Source organism: Arvicanthis niloticus, chromosome 15, assembly GCF_011762505.2.
Source record: "Arvicanthis niloticus isolate mArvNil1 chromosome 15, mArvNil1.pat.X, whole genome shotgun sequence".
Taxonomy (NCBI): domain Eukaryota; kingdom Metazoa; phylum Chordata; class Mammalia; order Rodentia; family Muridae; genus Arvicanthis; species Arvicanthis niloticus.
The window spans coordinates 31,878,328-31,895,163 of NC_047672.1; the positions used below are offsets into that span (position 1 = coordinate 31,878,328).

Here is a 16,836-nt window from a genome sequence, read left to right on the forward strand (position 1 = left end):
CGCCATCCAAGGCTCACAAGACATGCTAGAAATTGATAATGCATAGCCAGTGGAGAGAGGGAAGAAACCAACACTGGAGTGGGCATACTCCCTTCCCCACGGCACAGACAGTGAATACAGAGGCCAGCCTGGACTAGGAAAGCCGGGCTGTGAAAGGCCTGTTGTCCCTCACCAGGAGAAAAAAGCAGGAAGCTTTTACTATGAAGTACAATAGCCTTCTAGCAGGTTTCCCATGAGGGCACCTGCAATGGGCCTCCCAGGGGAGAACACACATGGTGTCAGCAGGAGAATACAGATGCCTGTGGAAGGCAGCTAGACAGAGCTGAGGTCTACAAGACACTGAGCCATGGTGAAACAGGCTAGTACTCAGAGAAACATACCACCAGTGGAAGACTGACATTCAACACACAACGCCCAAAGGCAGAGGCAGGGACAGAGCTTATGGCAGAAGGCCAGAATTAGTAGGGAGCATACTACGTACAACCTTTGGGTGTCTGGGGTTCCGATGACCTGGCTGGAAGGGAGAATCATGTATTTTTTTACCCAGTTACAATTGGAATTTAAGTGCTGGGGTGAAGGATGCCGCGGAGCTAGGCCCTTAAGTAGGTGGAGCTTCACAGGCAACCCAGCAGCTGGTTGCTACGGACAACTGGCCAGCTGCCTTACAGAATGCTCCTGTGACAATATCGCTTCTGCTTTTATTTTCGCCCAAATGTTCCTTATCGGGCTTGTGGGTTTCTAGACACGGCTGTGACTCTGTGACTTCTAGGTTACTCTGCCCTGCCTGGTTGTGCCTCTTGTGTGTGAATAAGCTGTATCCCTTTATGCTGCCCCACAGCAAAAACTGCTGAAATGTTCCAGTTGTTCACTGTGTCCCGAGGAGTAGGTGATCTATATATGCTCCCTTATTTCATCCCCAACCTTCTTCGCAGGTAGTTATTGTTATCCCCACTTTGAATTAAGGAAAACGAAATTCATATGGTTTATATAATCAGCCCAAGGTCACGCAGCTGTAATGCAAAAGAGCTTACACCTCAACCTCCCCGCTCCCCCTCCCCCTCCTCTCGCCTCCCCCCTCCCCTGGGCTGCCTTCAGTTGCTTCTAAAGATACTTTTTTATGCATTTATACAGAAACAACCCCACAATTCTCACTGATTTTTTTTCAGCCACTTGATTTTCTAAATAGCTACATACCTGCTTCTCCATGTTCTACCCTCTTCTATCTCCCTGATACCCAGGACAGGACTCTGTAAAAGCAGATTTTAACATCTAATGAATGAATTATGACAATCTTTAGTGGGCCTAGTGTGCTGGTGCATACCTTAAATCCCAGCACTTGGGAGGCAGAGATAGAGAGATTTCTGTGAGTTCTAGGTTAGCCTGGTCTACAGGCTAGCTAGAGCGAAACAGTGAGACCCTGTCTTTAAAACAACAAAACCAACTAACTAAACAAACAAACAAATAAGCCCAAATGATAACAACAACAAAAACCAATACACATATGAGTCGGGCATACGGCCTACTTGGTGAAATGCTTGTTGGTATACGAGCACTGGGACCTAAGTATGACCCCTAACACCCATATAAAAATCTGTGTGTGGTGACACAAGTTTGTTATCCTACCATTGGAGAGGTGAAAGAGGGATTTGTAGAGTTGGTTGGTGAGCCCAAGGTACCAATGGGAGACCTGGTCTCAAAACAAACAAACAAATCATCACCACCACCACCAAAAAAAAAAAAAAAAAAAAAAAAAAAAAAAAAAAAAAAAAAACCAAGCTGGAAATGCATAAAAAACAACAACCATGCCCAACTCCACACCCGGGACTCAAAGACCTACCTTGGATGGCTCCTGAGAAATAACACCTGAGGTTAACCTTTGGCCTCTAGAAGCACATGCACACATATGGCCATACCTACACATACAGAAACACTCTCACACACCAACACACACACACACACACACACACACACACACACAGAGTGATGATTTGGATGACAATGGCTCCCATAGGACCATATATTTGAATGTTGGCTCCTCAACTGGTATAATTGCTTGGGAAAGACTAAAAGGTGTGGCCTTTTTGGAAGTGTGTCACCAAGTGAAGGCCTTGAGGTTTCAAAAGATTTGAGCCTTTCCTAGTGTGTTCTTCCTCTCTCTGCCTCCTGATCGTGACTCAAGATCTAAGCTCTCAGATACTGCTCTGGCTCCACGGCTGCCTGCCTGCCGCCATGATGCCCACCATGATGGTCATGGAACTTATGAAATCGTATGCCCCTAATAAACGATTTCTTCTGAAAGCTACTTTGGTCATGGTGTCTCATCACAGTAGTAGAATAATAAGTAAGACATACACACACAAGACTCAGTAGCATTTCTTCTTTATCTTGGTTTTATGTATTTATAAAGCCAACTAGGAAGAATTCTTTATCTTATAAAACACAGTTAAGAGTCACTTAATGATGGAGACATAATCCAAGAAATGTCTTCAAGTGATTTTGTTGTTTGGTAAACTGAGGGTACTCACAGAAGCCTACATTGTATAGACTACTATTCACCTGGGCTATATGATATGCATTATATATTATATATTATATATTATATATTATATATTATATATTATATATTATATATTATATATTATATATTATATATTATATATTATATATTATATATTATATATTATATATTATATATTATATATTATATATTCAGCATATATTATGCCTGTTTTATACATACAAACATACACATAAAACAGTATATTGCTCACAGGACCATAATAAATGAAAAGTTATATTAAATCAAGCATAAGAAAGATATGAGAGACTGATGCTGCTATAACGCAGCACATTGTCCTACAGTCACCATATTTATCGATATGAGTATGTTCTAAAATAATAAAGTAACAGAAAGCATAATAAGCACAGAGCCCATACTATCTATGGTCCTTTATAATAACTACCAAGTGTTATGCGTTCCTTCACTGTACTGTTGGCTATACTTTTATATGACCAGAATTACAGCAGGCTTACAGACACCAGCATCACCCTATCCATGTTGATAATGTCACCTGCTCCAGCATTCTGAAAGCTATGCTATCACTAAGTAACAAGAAGTTTTCAACCCCATCATGATATTATAGGACCATTATCACATATGGGCCCATTGCTGGCTAAAACACTGCAACAGTTACCTCCACACACATTACAAGGAAGAGGTGCATCACAGGAAGACTACTGTTCTTAGGGGACACTTCTGTTCCTTGGTGCAGACCGACAGGTGGATATGAGACATGAAAATAAAGGTGAAAAAAGAAAAAAGAAAACAAAGAAAAGTATTGACTTTGGAAGCCCAAATGTGAACAGTTTTTTCTCATAACAAGATGTTCACACTTATCTAAGCCAGAGGCTGCAAAACCCTTCCCCATGTAGCCCACACCCTGTTTCTGTGTGGCTTATAAACTAAGAATTGTTTTCACATTTAAAAAAATGGTTGGAAAAATATTAAAAGAGGAATAAAACCAAATGACAAGGGATAGGTGTATGGAATCCAAATTTTGTTCTCCATAAATAGTCTCATTGAAGCATAGCCATCCTTATTCAAAACCCTGTCTTCTCACCCTCCCTTCCTGCCTTCCTTCTTCCAGTCATCTTGCTGTATAACCTAGTTTGGCCTTGAACCCGAGATCTCCTGCCTTCCTCAGCCTTCCGAGTGCCTGGGGCTGGGCCTGCAGGTGTGACCTCTGCCCTCAGCTTCATCGATACATTTTGATGGCTGCTTTCTCACTGCAGTGACAGCACTGAGGATTTGGAACAGAGGCAGAGAAACCTAAAATATTTTCTATCTCATCTTTTGTAGACAGCGTTTGCTAATCACTGATCATAACAATGTTAGGATGTCGGAAACCTTTCAATACTGTTAAAGCTCCTGCTATCATTTTAGTTTCTAAAATTTTCTTTAGATTTGTTTCATTTTTTTCTAATGTGTATGGTATACTTCATGTGTACTGGTATGCTTAGAGGCCATATACCCTGGTGGTGGAGCCACAGGTGACTGTGAGCTGCCGGATTTGGGCACTAGGATTCAAAATGGAGTTCTTTGGCTCTGCAGTTAGAAGCCAGTACCACCTCTCCAGCTTCACGATCTTAAAGATTCTAATCAATTATGCTCTCCCCCTACTCACTCTTTTCTTATCCTTTCAAGACAGTTTCCCACACAGCCTCAGCTGGCCCAGTGCTCACTGACCATCTGATTGTATTGCCTCCACCTCCCTAGTGCAGGCCTTAACAAAAAGTGCAATCAACATCGTTTCGGTTTTGTTGTTGTTATGTGATATTAAGGTTTGAATCTAATGCTCTGTGCACACATTCCAGACAACCACTCTCCCAACTGAGTATACCCCTGGTGCTGAGCATCCTCTTCTGTCAATGATTCCCACGTTCTCAGAATGAAACCAACATGATACAGTGGCAGAATGAGAAGCAGGGGATGCATCTAGGAGGGTAACAGTTTTCCTGCCTAGAGCCACCTTTCTCTTTGTAGGAATCTAAGGCTGGGAATCTAAGAGTGGCTATTGTGTCTTCTGGAATCATAGCGACCTCAAAATGGATTCACTGAGAGACAATGACTCTGGATGGGGTGAAATAAACTGTTCTTTTTATTCTCTAGGACATAAAGAAATATAAAAGTGACTTAGGTGGCCCAGACAGAGAAAATGCTTGTCACAGTTCAGAAAAGGCACTTACCAGAAAGGAGAGTGGTCCTATGATCAATTAATCTGCCTGTTAGCTCTCAAGTAGAACAAAGTACTCAGGATTATCTATTTCCTAAGTAAGATTCCTTGTGGTGAACCTCAAATGAGTCTTATTTATCTGTTTACTTACTTATTTATTTTGTGGTGCTGGGAGGCAGAGCCAGGGCCATCTACACAGTAGGTACGTTCTTCTCCTGAACTTCATCCTTAGCCTGTATTGACTTATCTTCTGAGATCCAAACATAAATTCTACAGTCATTGTCTGTCTGTGTATTTCTGCGAGTCACAATTTAACAGAAATTTACTGGCTGTTTATTATGTGTGAGACACTGGACATACAAAAAGGTCTACAAAACCCAGCTCTTAAAGACATTAGGACTCAGGAGAAAGACTCCTGAGCTATGCTAATCTTTCTTGACAGTGCTGAGCCCAGTCCCCTTTTTGTCCCTTGGTTCTACTTCTCTGGGTTCTCTTTATGCCTCCACTGCAAATTTTCTTTTCTATTCAACCTCTATATTGAACATATTTTTATTTTATTTTATTTTATTTTATTTTATCTTATTTTCGCCCACTCTAAGTGATCTAAGTTCACGTTTCAGATTCCTATCTCCAAGTCTATGGTAGACATTATTACTGGGGCAGAACTTCTAATTGTCGCCTCAATCCTGTGGCTGTTGCAACATTCTCCATCTTAGTTATTAAAACTTTGGTCACACATATGATCACATATCTATTATCTTCTAGGATAAGAGAAGAATCTTCAAGTCCATTGTGACAGTGACTGTGTCTCCTTCTGTATCACTCACCATGTCCTGTCTGTCATTAAAGTCTTTAAAGCAGCTCTGTGGGCCTTGGTTATTTCTTGGCCCTTTCATGGCACTCTCCTCACCTGGCAGCCATTCTTTCTCACACATGTTTTTGAAACATCCTTCAGTCTCTCCACATGTGTTCTCGTCCTGTTAACCTTTATATGTTCACCCCGACAATACATTTCAGACCGGAAAAATGAAAATCTCCTTACAAAAAAAAAAAAAAAAAAAAAAAAAAACATAGCAACAAAATAAGTATGTTGTTCTTCATCTATTATTATTAGTAATGTATTGAAAAGCTTAGTTCCCATTGGTATGTCTGGGATTGTGCTGTGTACTGAATGGCCATGTGGAAGGGATCATGTGACATGTTTCCTGCAGGGTGTGGTCCTCTATGAGTGTTGACAGTTGCTGGGTGTGAAGCTTGTATGTGTGTGTGTGTGTATGTGTGTGTATATATATATGTGTGTGTGTGACACACACACATACACACATATCTTCATGTTCTTTCTTTGGGAAATATTTTTCCTACCAAGGTTATTGGAGAATGTCCTCTCTGCCAAAGTTATTGACTCCGTGATAATTAGAGACAGGAGGTGAGGGTGTGTCTAATGTCTCAGCCAAATGGTAGAACACTATGACCTTCAGGAGAGCCCTTAAGGCTGTAGAAACAAACTCTGAAAACATGAGTTCAAAAATATCTAATTTCTCAATTATGCAAAATATAAGGATGCAATATGGATTGTGTAAGGAGCTTCACAGAACTAAAAGAACAGAGGCAGATGCACTGAAAGATGCAAATAAACACTGCCAGGACGCCCTCCACAGAGGTCACTGCCCTTCCACTAAGAACATGGCCGCTTTTCCATCTACCCAGACCACCAGATACTTGAAAATTTCTCTCACTGCATTTACAATGGGCATGCTTCTTGTTTTGAGAAAGCAAGGGGGATATTCTAACATACTTTACATTTCTTTTGTATTTCTTTGGTTTCAGTCTGTTTGCCATATACTTTGCCTACGTTTAGAGCTTTGCTTTGGTTACTGGTTTTGTCTGAAGTAGCTAACTTCTAGGTTCAGTTAGAAACGGTTCTATGGCAGTAGACCATATTTTTGAAGTCACAATTTTGTCATGTTTTATAATACACTTAGTTATTTGTGTGTTTGTCAGGAAAGAAACCAAACTTGTGCTGTGGCATGTGTATGGACGTCAGAGGGTGACTTATACGAGTTGGTTCTCTCCTACTGTGTGGGTACCATGAATCAAACTCAAGTCATAAGGCTTGGGAGCAAGTGACTTTAATCACTGAGTCATCTCAATGGCTTCTCTCTTTCTTATTCTAATAATAAGTAAGTATCAAAAGTTATATGACAGGGGACTCACATTTGGAAGTTATGGAATGACCCTTAGAATTCCTGACTTCCTAAAAGAGCTTGACAAGATCTCTTCACTGCCTACCTATACCTTCTGATTTCACTCCCCTAACAGCCCACTGAAGCACATAATATCTCTAACTATAATGTGAGGTTCAGAGAATGTCAATGCCCAGGGCAACAGAGCTGTAAACTCTTCTACTTTTGAAACCCTAAAAGCCTAGCACATCATCATCAATGGTCATTCCTCAACGCATTAGATACTGACTTGTTTTTTTTCTTTTTGAGACAAGAATCTCACTACACAGCTCAGATTGGCCTTGAACTCGTGATCCTCCGACATCACCTTCCTGAATGGTAGGATCACAGATGTGTGCCACAATACCTGCCTCTGGAAGGTGGCTCTTGGTCTCTCTACTGTCTGTTAATCTGCCCCTCCCTTTCCTCTCTATACACACTCAGTGGACAGTGTTAAGCTCCAACTAAGTGGCAAGAATCTCCACTGAGTTTTCAGTTTAGAAGCTCTCAACTATACAAAATAAAGCAAATGGTGGAGTGGCTTTCATAATATTACAGTGAAAAATTGCCCATGGAGATTAGAAGGGGGAATAGGAAAAGATACATCAGGTAGAGGAAGGAGGAGAAGACGATGTTCAAAGAAAAACCAGAAGGATAGGAAGAGTATCCCAGGAAAAGAAAATGTCCGGAGCTTGGTGGAGCTGGAACATGAGAAAGTGAAAGGACATTGAGCTGGAGAGCTGGTCCAGGATGCCACACAGGGCGTGGGATGCCAGAAAAGGATCCTGAACTGTCTTCCAAGTGCGTGCAGATGATATGGAAGGAATCTAATGAGAGAACCATATGTTATGGTGTGCTGGAAAGAACAAGAACAATCATGGAGACAAGAAAACAGTACTAGAGCTGTGGTTCTCAGTATGTGGACTGTGACCTCTTTGGATGTTGGATGACCCTTCCACGGGTGTTGCCTAAGACCTTCAGAAATACCAGATATTTATAGTACGATTCCTAACAGTAGCAAAAGTACACTTATGAAATAGTAATGAAAATGATAATATGGCTGGGGGATAACTGAGGACCTGTGGTAAAGAGTCGCAGCATTAGGAAGGTTGAGGACCGCTGCTTTAGAGCCAGCGAGGATGGCACATACGTGTAATCTCAACACCCAAGAGACTGACACAGGAGGATCACAACTTTGAGGCCAGCTCAAGAACACATAAATGAGACTCATGTCTTTAATTTTTTTTTAAAAAGAAAGCCATAGTATGAATAGAGAGAGAGGATGCTGGTTTGGAGCATCCTTTCTTTCTCTTTTCTTTTTACTATATATCCTTAGCCTTACAGATCATAAATTCAAACATTCTCTTTTTTTTTTTTTTTTTTTTTTGGTTTTTCGAGACAGGGTTTCTCTGTGTATCCCTGGCTGTCCTGGAACTCACTCTGTAGACCAAGCTGGCCTTGAACTCAGAAATCTGCCTGCCTCTGCCTCCCAAGTGCTGGGGTCAAAGGCGTGAGCCACCACTACCAGGCAAACACTCTCTTCTTAATACCTTCATCTCCCTCTCGATGTGCCCTTTAGTCCTTCCTATCTGAGAGAACCTCCTCCAGCTACTTCCTCTGTTCTCATGTCCCTAAATCCATCGCAGACCAGTGACTCTTCCCCATTTACCCACATGCTTTTTGCCAAATACACAGATGACCTCTGTTGCTAAATACAAGGGCTTTTCAGTCCTCATTTATCTTCAACTCTCTGGTCCTTCCAAAGCATCTACACACTCATCTGACATCTACAGCTCCTTCTTGCTTCTTCTATTCTGTCCCAATATCTCCTTAGCACTCTCCCTTCTTTGCCCCTTTCAATGGTGTTGCCATGGCGCTACCTGTTCTCTACACTCTCTCTTTTGGGGGATTCCATGTGCAACTATAGACTCTCACTCTGATGACTGTAACACAGCTGTCTCCTGAGTTTCAGCTTCCTCTGGTAAGCAGCTCCCAGCTTCCCTCGGATATTCCACGGGCACTTCACCTCAGTAGGTTTAAAATTAAACTGAGATCCTGCTCTCTGTGACCTGTTTTTCTTCTTAAGGTCTCTCTCTTCGTGGCTGACACCCCTACCATCCTGCTTACCTAAGTCATAAATCCTCCCACCATTTCTCAATCACACAGAGAAAAATCAATAAGCTGACTTACTTGTCTTAGTTACGGAATCCTTTCTTTCTCTATCTTCTCTTGCTGTCTTAGTTTAGAGGTTCACTCACCTCTTTTTTCTTATGATGCTGAAACCTTTTGAAGAATCCCCTGGCTTACAGTGTCACTTACAAATTAGCTCAACAGCAGAGATCTTTCTAAAGTGGCCATGTGATTGTGTCAGAGTGTTCCTTAAAATTAATCAACTTAAATTAACCTGGGTTTGGTTCCCAGTACCCACACAGTGGCTCACAACTGCCTGTAACTTCAGCTCCATGGATATCTGACATGCTCTCCTGATCTCCTCTGGCTCCTATATTCAAGTGGTATACATCCATACACTCAGGCACACATAAACACACATTAGATAGATAGATAGATAGATAGATAGATAGATAGATAGATAGATAGATAATTAAAAAATTAACCAACAGCTTTCCGATGTCTTTAGAGTAAGCCCAAACTTCTTAAAAAGACAGAGCCTTTCACTACACAGAAGCCTGTTTATCCTTCCAGACTTCTACTATGCAATCCTGCAATGTAAATATTTGTGGAGCATCTTGTATTTGCTGGACATCATCCTCTGGGCTCAGCTCTGTGAGTGTGCCTTTTCAGCTTAAATTCTTGACACACAGTGCTTTGGGTAGGGTGGATCTGTAATATCCCTTCCTTTATTGTATTTCTCTTGTTGGTTTATTCACTTCTGTAGCCAAGCACCTCCTTTGAACTCTCCTGTAGATGTCATCTCACTATTGTATGACCGACTGTGTTTTCGTGTGTCTCCTCATGATAGGAGATCCTGCAGGCCATCAGCCCTGTTTTATTTATCTCTGTATTTCTAAGGCCACAGCAAGCACTCAATAATGAATTGAGTAACACGAGTTGGGTTTCAAAGTCAGGACTTTTCTTTCCGGCACAAATCTCATATTTCTCCACACTATTCTTTTTAATATGTTGAATTTGAGGGGGTTCTAAATTACAACTGGGTGTGTTTCTATCTGTTGCTAGATACATGTTTCTATCTGTTGCACAGATAGATGTTTTGCTCCATCAGAATTCAACTGATAACTGTTTTGGGGTACCCTTCCTCCATCATCCCTTCACTTTGCTGACAGAGGCTTTAGGGGTTAACTGCATCTGGAGTAACTGCAAGGCCTTTGACTACTCTCACAGACTTTTGTACCTTTTAGTCTGTTGTTTCTATACCGCTATAAGGTGAAGAGAGGAGAAATGCATAGGAAACAAGGTAGATCTTACTCATGTGGTAACTAATATTAAAACTCAATGTATAAACAATAAATCACCTTTTACATGAACACCCTGCCCCCCCATCCCCAATCTTTAAAGTTAGGTATTAAAGATTGAATGCAAAAAAAAAAAAAAAAAAAAAAAAGGAAGGAAAGGAAAAAAAGAAAATAAAGAAAGACAGACAGAGCAAGCTAGGGGCTAGAGAGATGGCTCAGAGGTTAAGAACACTGGATGTTTTTCCAAAGAACCCTAGTTTAATTTCCAGAACCCACATGACAACTCACCCCTGTCTGTAACTCCAGTTCCAGGAGATCTGACACCCTTATGCAGATATACATGTCTTCTCACACAGGCATGTAGGCAAAACACCAATCCACATTAAAAAATCTAACAGCTGAAAATTAGAATTGAAATCAACGTTGAGATCTTTTACTAAGCTTCCATAAGGATGCAGACATGCAAAGACCCAAGATGGCTGCCCGAGCTCATCCGGTGCACAGAAGTGGAAACCAATCTTTCTTCAATACCACAAGTGCTCTATTTCTCATCAAACAAATCATCTCCATCAGAACCCACTTATTTACATAGTCACATCTCTCTGCCATTGCCTTGGAGATATTCTTGCTATAAAGAGGAAGGAACTCGAGTAAAAATATACAAAGCAAGGCTGCCTTATCAGGGACATAGGGGACTCGGTAAAAGAGACATTTAGTTCACAAGGTGATGGGATTTCCTATTTGTAAAGTAGCCTTGCAATCACACTTCATACTCTCAGGGCCACAATGCTAACCCATGTTTATTTGTCCTTCCTGACCTGGAATGAATTCAACTCTACGCCTTATTTAGTCAAATGATTCTTCCAGCTTCAATGTGTACTCTTTTATGCTTCATTTTGGAAATATTATACTTAAATATTTTCTCTTCTTGAGTTTGTTTTAGTTCCAAAGCTGAGGAATGAAGACTTTTTCAGCAGGGGTGGGGGGAGGTGAGGTGTGGGGAGATGGGCTTTTCTTGGCTTTACATGTCAAGAATGGCTTTCTCTAATAAAGTAGCCTGGCAGTGTCTTGACCGCCCTACAATGACGTTTTCCACGAGAATTAGCATTTAATTGGGATAATTTGTTGTCAACGGGAAGCAAAGATTCCTTTCCAAGAGGATCAGCGTGATAATGTCTTACCAGCTAGAGCACAGAGACCAAATATAAACCAGTTCTGAGAAACAGGAAGTGAACCTGACTGGTCTAGTCTGAGTGTCCCTGGCAGTGACGCAGATACAGAAATCAAATTAGGAAAACAAGGTATGTGGGTGTGAGGCAATCGATAATAATCCAGGATGCTACAACACAAGCAAAGAAGCCTTTAACCAAATGCCATTCATTTTAATAACACCCCGAGCAGTTTGATTTCCCTGTAACACACTGGTGATTAGAGAGCGGGATGAGCTTGAGTTCCCTAGCAACCGCATGTGCTTTTGAGACAGTCATTAGCCTTTCCGTTAATCCCCTCAACCCCTACTTGTAAATGTATGGCTGACATTAAAACGTTTCAGAAAGTGCTTCTTGAGATTTCCAGGAGGGACATGAAAAGGAATGTAAAATAATAATAATAATAATAATAATAATAATAATAATAATAATAATAATAATAATAATGGCTGTCCTAAGAACTGCGGGCTGGTGAAAAGAGCAATGTCCCCATGTGCCCAGTCTGTCTCTACAGTTCATTGCTCTCAGGTCTAGGTTTCCAATTCCCCTGGGGGGGGGGAAAGGGCAATGGAGGTGAAATTGTCGGGGAGTTTTAGGTGGTCTCCTCTTGCTACCTGGAGTAGTATTGTTGTCTCTCAGAAGCATCCCTCTGAAGGCAGGGTGAACCCTGGAGTGTACAGGTGGCCATTTGTGTAGTGGCAGACTGACTGACGGCGTGGATAGGGCAAAATATACCACATTTTCTTTCTCCTTTAAGCCCCATGAATTACCTTGGTCGAAGGAGCCTGAGGGAGGAGGAAGGAGGGTGGGCTTTTTCCTATTGATTGTTTAATTGCACCAGAGGCTGCTTGTCCAGGGCCACTGGCCAAGAGCGTTATTTTTGTGGCTAAAGTGGGGTTGGGCCGGTTTCCCAGCCTTTCCCCTAGATTTGAAGAAGACAACCCAGAAAGTCCAGAAAGGCTAGAGGAACCTGGGGTGTGTTGGCCTTTGCTTTTCAAGGGTGTCCTATAGCGCCAGCGCCAGGGCTGCTGGGATTAAGTTCCTGCAACCGTGAATCATTGCCTCTAGCTGGGTCCTGAGTTCGGGATCTACAACTCCACCCACTGTGTGGCTAGGACCAACTGTCATTAGGCAAGTAGTTACTCTTGCTGCTACTGGCAGACTATCTCTTCTATGGCTTGGGCTCCTATTAGTCCGACACTTGACTCCTCGGGGCCCCGGATAGCTCCTAGTGGTCCCACTGTCCCACCTAACCCCCCTGCGCGCTCCCTTCCCACGACGACCACCTGCGCCGCCCCACTTACCCTCTGCCCAGCGGGGAGGGCCCCTCAGGGTAGCAGAACCCTCCCTGCTCCCGGGCGGCTGAGGGGGAGCTCGGTGTTTGCCTCCAGCCCTTCGCTACCGAGGATCAGGTTCCTCCCCTCCTCCCCCTCCAGCTCCGGCCGCCGCCGCCGCCGCCTCCTTCTTGCATGACACAGCAGAACCGCAGCTGCAGCAGCAAGTCCAAACCATCCGCCCAGGAAGCGCCGCAACCAGGGCTTGGGAGGAGCGGATGGGGCAAGGCAGGGGTCTAACCCAGGGGTAGTCTTGGACCCACTTTGCACTATAAACTCCCTCTTTGGCCAGGGCAAGACGACAAAATGTGGTTCAAGCTGACCAGGCCGAGCCGTGGAGGAATGCTGGGGCTTGCCCGCAGAAGGGATGGGACCAGAGAGGAGGGGTAAAGGAGACCCCAGTAAAGGGCAGGCCATTTCAGGTGAAGAAAGGTAAGAATCTGTGAAGTCAAGGGCCAGGGTGTGGAGGAGATTAAAGGAGGTCAAGGAGAGGTAAGGGGGTAAGGTTGCTGGAGAGAGAACCAGCTGCTCCTGCTGCTGGTGGTGGTAGTGGGGTTAAGTATCTGGGAAGGCCTGAGCTGGGTACATAAGCAAAAGGCCTGAGCTGGGTACATAAGCAAAAGGTCTGAGCTGGGAGGTCCAGGCGAAAGAGGGTTAAAAGGATGAAAGAATTAGACTTGAGGTTGGAAGGCCAACAGGATGGGTGTTAGTAGAATTAGGATCTAATGCGTTCCTATGTGATGTAGAAAGACGAACAATCAAGGCCAGACCAACCCACTCCTCAGTTACTGACTTAGTGTTTCCTTTTTCACAATTCTGCCAACCCAGTTTCCCCTCTAAAGATGGAAAAGAGTGAACAAACAGAGAAATAGCAATTTATCATAGATTTATTTATAGGATATTTCCATGGTGCATAAAAATTTAGAGACAGAGAATTGTGATTCGAAGTAGACCCCCCCCCACACACACACATTGCAAGTCAGTAAGACTAAGTACTTATAACTATAGTTTCTGTACGTCACTAGACACGAATAAGCTTTTAAACGTTAATACTTAAGTTAAATGCTAGCAGTGGGGACAGAATTAGTGGTTTAGAATGTCGTGAAAATGCATGTTTGCGCTCAGTCCACACGCATGCAGATATATGCATATATAATTTCTAGTGTGTAGCATGTACAGTATGATTAAGGGATAAGCACGTTTTCCTGATCATCTTATTTTCAATCCAAACGCGCATTTTACAGCAGTCATCTTGTCACCATTTGGAAGAATGTGGTCAGAAAAGTAGTGCCCAAACTGCCACTTTGGTTTCGTCTGTACCTTACAGGTCATGGCTTCATACCTCATTTCCTGACACAAACAAGTTTTTACTGTTGTCAGCAACAAAGCCCCAATATAGCCGCGGAGGAGAAAAACTGCGTTGCATTTTGCCTCTTGAGAGCATCATCAACAATTACCGGAGGAATGTAACTCCAGAAAGCTCTGAAACTGGTAGTGATGGTAATTATGGACCGAATGCCCGATTCTGGTTGTTGTTATTTTCTGGGCATTTCTGTTCTACCAACGATCTGCGAGTGAGCTCACTGAGAGGGCAAATCTGGCTTTTCTTTTTGACTTTGTAAAATTTAATCAGGCCTGATAGGGAACTCACAGCTCTTGGGGGAAAATAAAGTAGGAACCACGAAATGTCATTTTAGCAGAGCGTGGGCTTGGTGACTGCAGGAAAGGATTTAAGGACGCTCCTGTTCCGCTTGCTGTGTAATGAGCACTGACTCCACGCACGCACCGACGCCATAGCTCCCGGATGCAGTGGCTCCCTTATCTGGGCTTTTGCAGCGCCACAAGCCCCTTCGGGATGCTTCGAGGGGCTCCCGGTGGGTGGTGGTACAAACGCTGCGGCCGCCGCCGCCGCCGCCGGTCCTGCTGCTGTTGTTGCTGCTGCAGTCACGTGGGAGCCCCTTTAAGTTTCCATAGAGAGGCCTCTCCGGTGTCACATGATGGACATGATATAATGAAACAACATTGTGGAGAGGAAAGCATTAGGGGAGCCCACGGCTACAAAACAAGTGAGTGAGAAGGTGGGAGAAAGAGAAACTACGCCACCTCCTCTGCAGCCGAGCGCACGCAGCAGCCTGGCGTGACAAGTGGGCGACGCCGGGGGCAGGGAGTGGGGGTCCTCCGCCCGCTCTGGGGAACCTGTCGCCCACCGTGCGCAGAGCAACTTTTAACCGGCAGCCCGGCACCTGTCTCAGAGTCTCCATCGCTCCCCGCCACCATCCTGGGAAAATTCTAGAAGAATACGCTCTCGGAATCTACGTGCGCATCATTTTCCTCCTCGCTCCGGAGGAAGGAACTAGAAAAGAGAGCAAAGCGGTGCAGTGTTCACCCTCAAGGTAAGTTCTTTGGGGTGGGGAAAACGGGTCCAGCAGGACTCGGGGACCGGATTTGGTGCTCGACTCCCACCTTGGGGGTGGAAAAGGCGTCCCCGCACTCCCGGTGAGGCAGATGGGTTGGCGCGTCATCTGAGCTATTTTCCCGGTGGACTCTTTTGATGTCCACCTTCGCACTCCCCGGGGGGCCCCCTTACCGCCCCCCGCAAGGGGCCTGCGGCTGCCGGCCAGGATGCTCAGCGGGCGAGCGAAGGTAGGGTTGCTGCGTGAAACGGGCATGTCGGAGCTATTTCGCCATGTTTGTGTTGCTAAGAGCACTTTTTTTTCCCCCTTTGCGGTGGCTTGATGCCACATGGCTCCTCCGGAGCTGCTGCCGGGTTGAGAGCGAGTGTTTTTTTTTTTTTTTTTTTTTCAATGTCCGCATTCCAGCTAATGTTGCGCAGATAAAATTCAAACTTGAGGTAAACAGACGAAGAGGAGGAGGAGGGGAGGGACTGGCGGGGGGTGGGGGGGGAGGGAGGACTGTTTCCATTTCGAGATCCCACCTCTTCACTCAGAGGAGACCAACATCCCGAACCTAGAGGCAACTCATGCATGGCTCCCACGCCCCCCCACCTCTGCCGTCAACAAGAAGTAAGGGCTGGGGGCGAGAGGTTGGGGGTGGGGGAACGCGACGTTTTGATTCTTGGGGGGAGGGGGGTGGAGGAGAGGCAGCCCCTGGGAAGCCGGAGCTTTGACTTAGGCTATTTTTTTTTTTTTTTTTTTTTTTTTTTTTGGCGGCGGGCAGCAGGATGCGTCCTCTTGCTCTGGAGATGAGGGCCGGGGCGGGGGGGGGGTGCATGTCCCCCCTCTCTGTCACTACCTGATCCTGTTGCCTCCCCCTCCCCCAAACACAGGTTGCCCCTAAAGGCGAGGTGGGTGGGGCTTCGGGGTTCCAAAAGGCAGGTTACCTAGCAGGTGTGTAGGGTGGGCATTTGGGTTTTGGTTAAGTCGCTTGGATTTGGTAGGAGACCGTGGGGGGAGGCAAAGCGAGTGCGTAGGTAGAACTGAGTCTAACGCTTATATATTGGGAGGGGGTGCTTTTAAAACCAAGAGAAAAAGCAAGACAGTCTTTCCCCCCCCCCAATATGTCTGTTTCAGCTCGCAGCGAAGCTGCTGCGTGAGTGGCGAGGACGAGGGCGAGCTTCGTCATGTGGCACACTGTAGGCTTCTGACAGCTTGGAGCCATCTACCCCCTCCCGCGCGCGCCCGGGGCGGAAGGTGTGGGTTGGGTGGTCCGAGGCGGGTGACGTCCGAGGCGGGGTGGGGACAAGACTCCGGAGCGCCTGGGTCCGCAGCCACCGCTCGCTCGGAACGGCGTGTCAGGGAGGAGGCGGCCACGTGAGGGGTCCGCAGCAGCTCGCGAGCTGAAGGCTGGGGGCGAAGTGCGTAGCAAGAGTCGTGACGGGGGTGACACGCAGCCGCCGTGGCCCTTGCTCACTGCCCACGCAGGGCCGCTCCGCGGGTGGGTGCGCACTC

The 16,836-nt window shown here is 44.9% G+C and overlaps 1 protein-coding gene and 3 long non-coding RNA genes across 22 annotated transcripts in view; 2 read left to right on the plus strand and 2 right to left on the minus strand.

The window, feature by feature from the left end:
* Positions 1-13,060, minus strand: part of LOC143434544 (uncharacterized) — a 164,841-nt gene extending 151,781 nt beyond the window's left edge. For 7 of the 18 annotated variants that reach the window (XR_013104115.1, XR_013104112.1, XR_013104120.1 and 4 more), the window contains exons 1-2: positions 12,899-13,056; positions 10,675-10,784 (exon numbers count right to left, since the gene is read on the minus strand). The gene's annotated coding sequence lies outside the window, so the exon portion shown is untranslated. Of the gene's footprint in view, positions 1-1,194; positions 1,248-10,674; positions 10,785-12,898 lie in introns of all 18 variants that reach the window. The other 11 variants (XR_013104118.1, XR_013104113.1, XR_013104126.1 and 8 more) reach the window with 7 other exon arrangements.
* A 79-nt stretch (positions 13,061-13,139) lies between these two features.
* On the plus strand, positions 13,140-14,624 carry LOC143434546 (uncharacterized). The gene is made up of 2 exons (XR_013104134.1): positions 13,140-13,360; positions 14,256-14,624. It is a non-coding gene; the product is annotated as an uncharacterized LOC143434546 (long non-coding RNA).
* On the minus strand, positions 13,800-15,714 carry LOC143434548 (uncharacterized). Its single transcript, XR_013104136.1, has 2 exons — positions 15,392-15,714; positions 13,800-15,281 (listed from the first exon to the last, which is right to left on the minus strand). It is a non-coding gene; the product is annotated as an uncharacterized LOC143434548 (long non-coding RNA).
* The window catches only part of LOC117720747 (uncharacterized), a 168,784-nt gene continuing 167,134 nt past the window's right edge, over positions 15,187-16,836 (plus strand). For both annotated transcript variants that reach the window (XR_013104132.1, XR_013104133.1), the window contains exon 1: positions 15,187-15,321. This is a non-coding gene — a long non-coding RNA (uncharacterized LOC117720747). The remainder of the gene's footprint in view (positions 15,322-16,836) is intronic.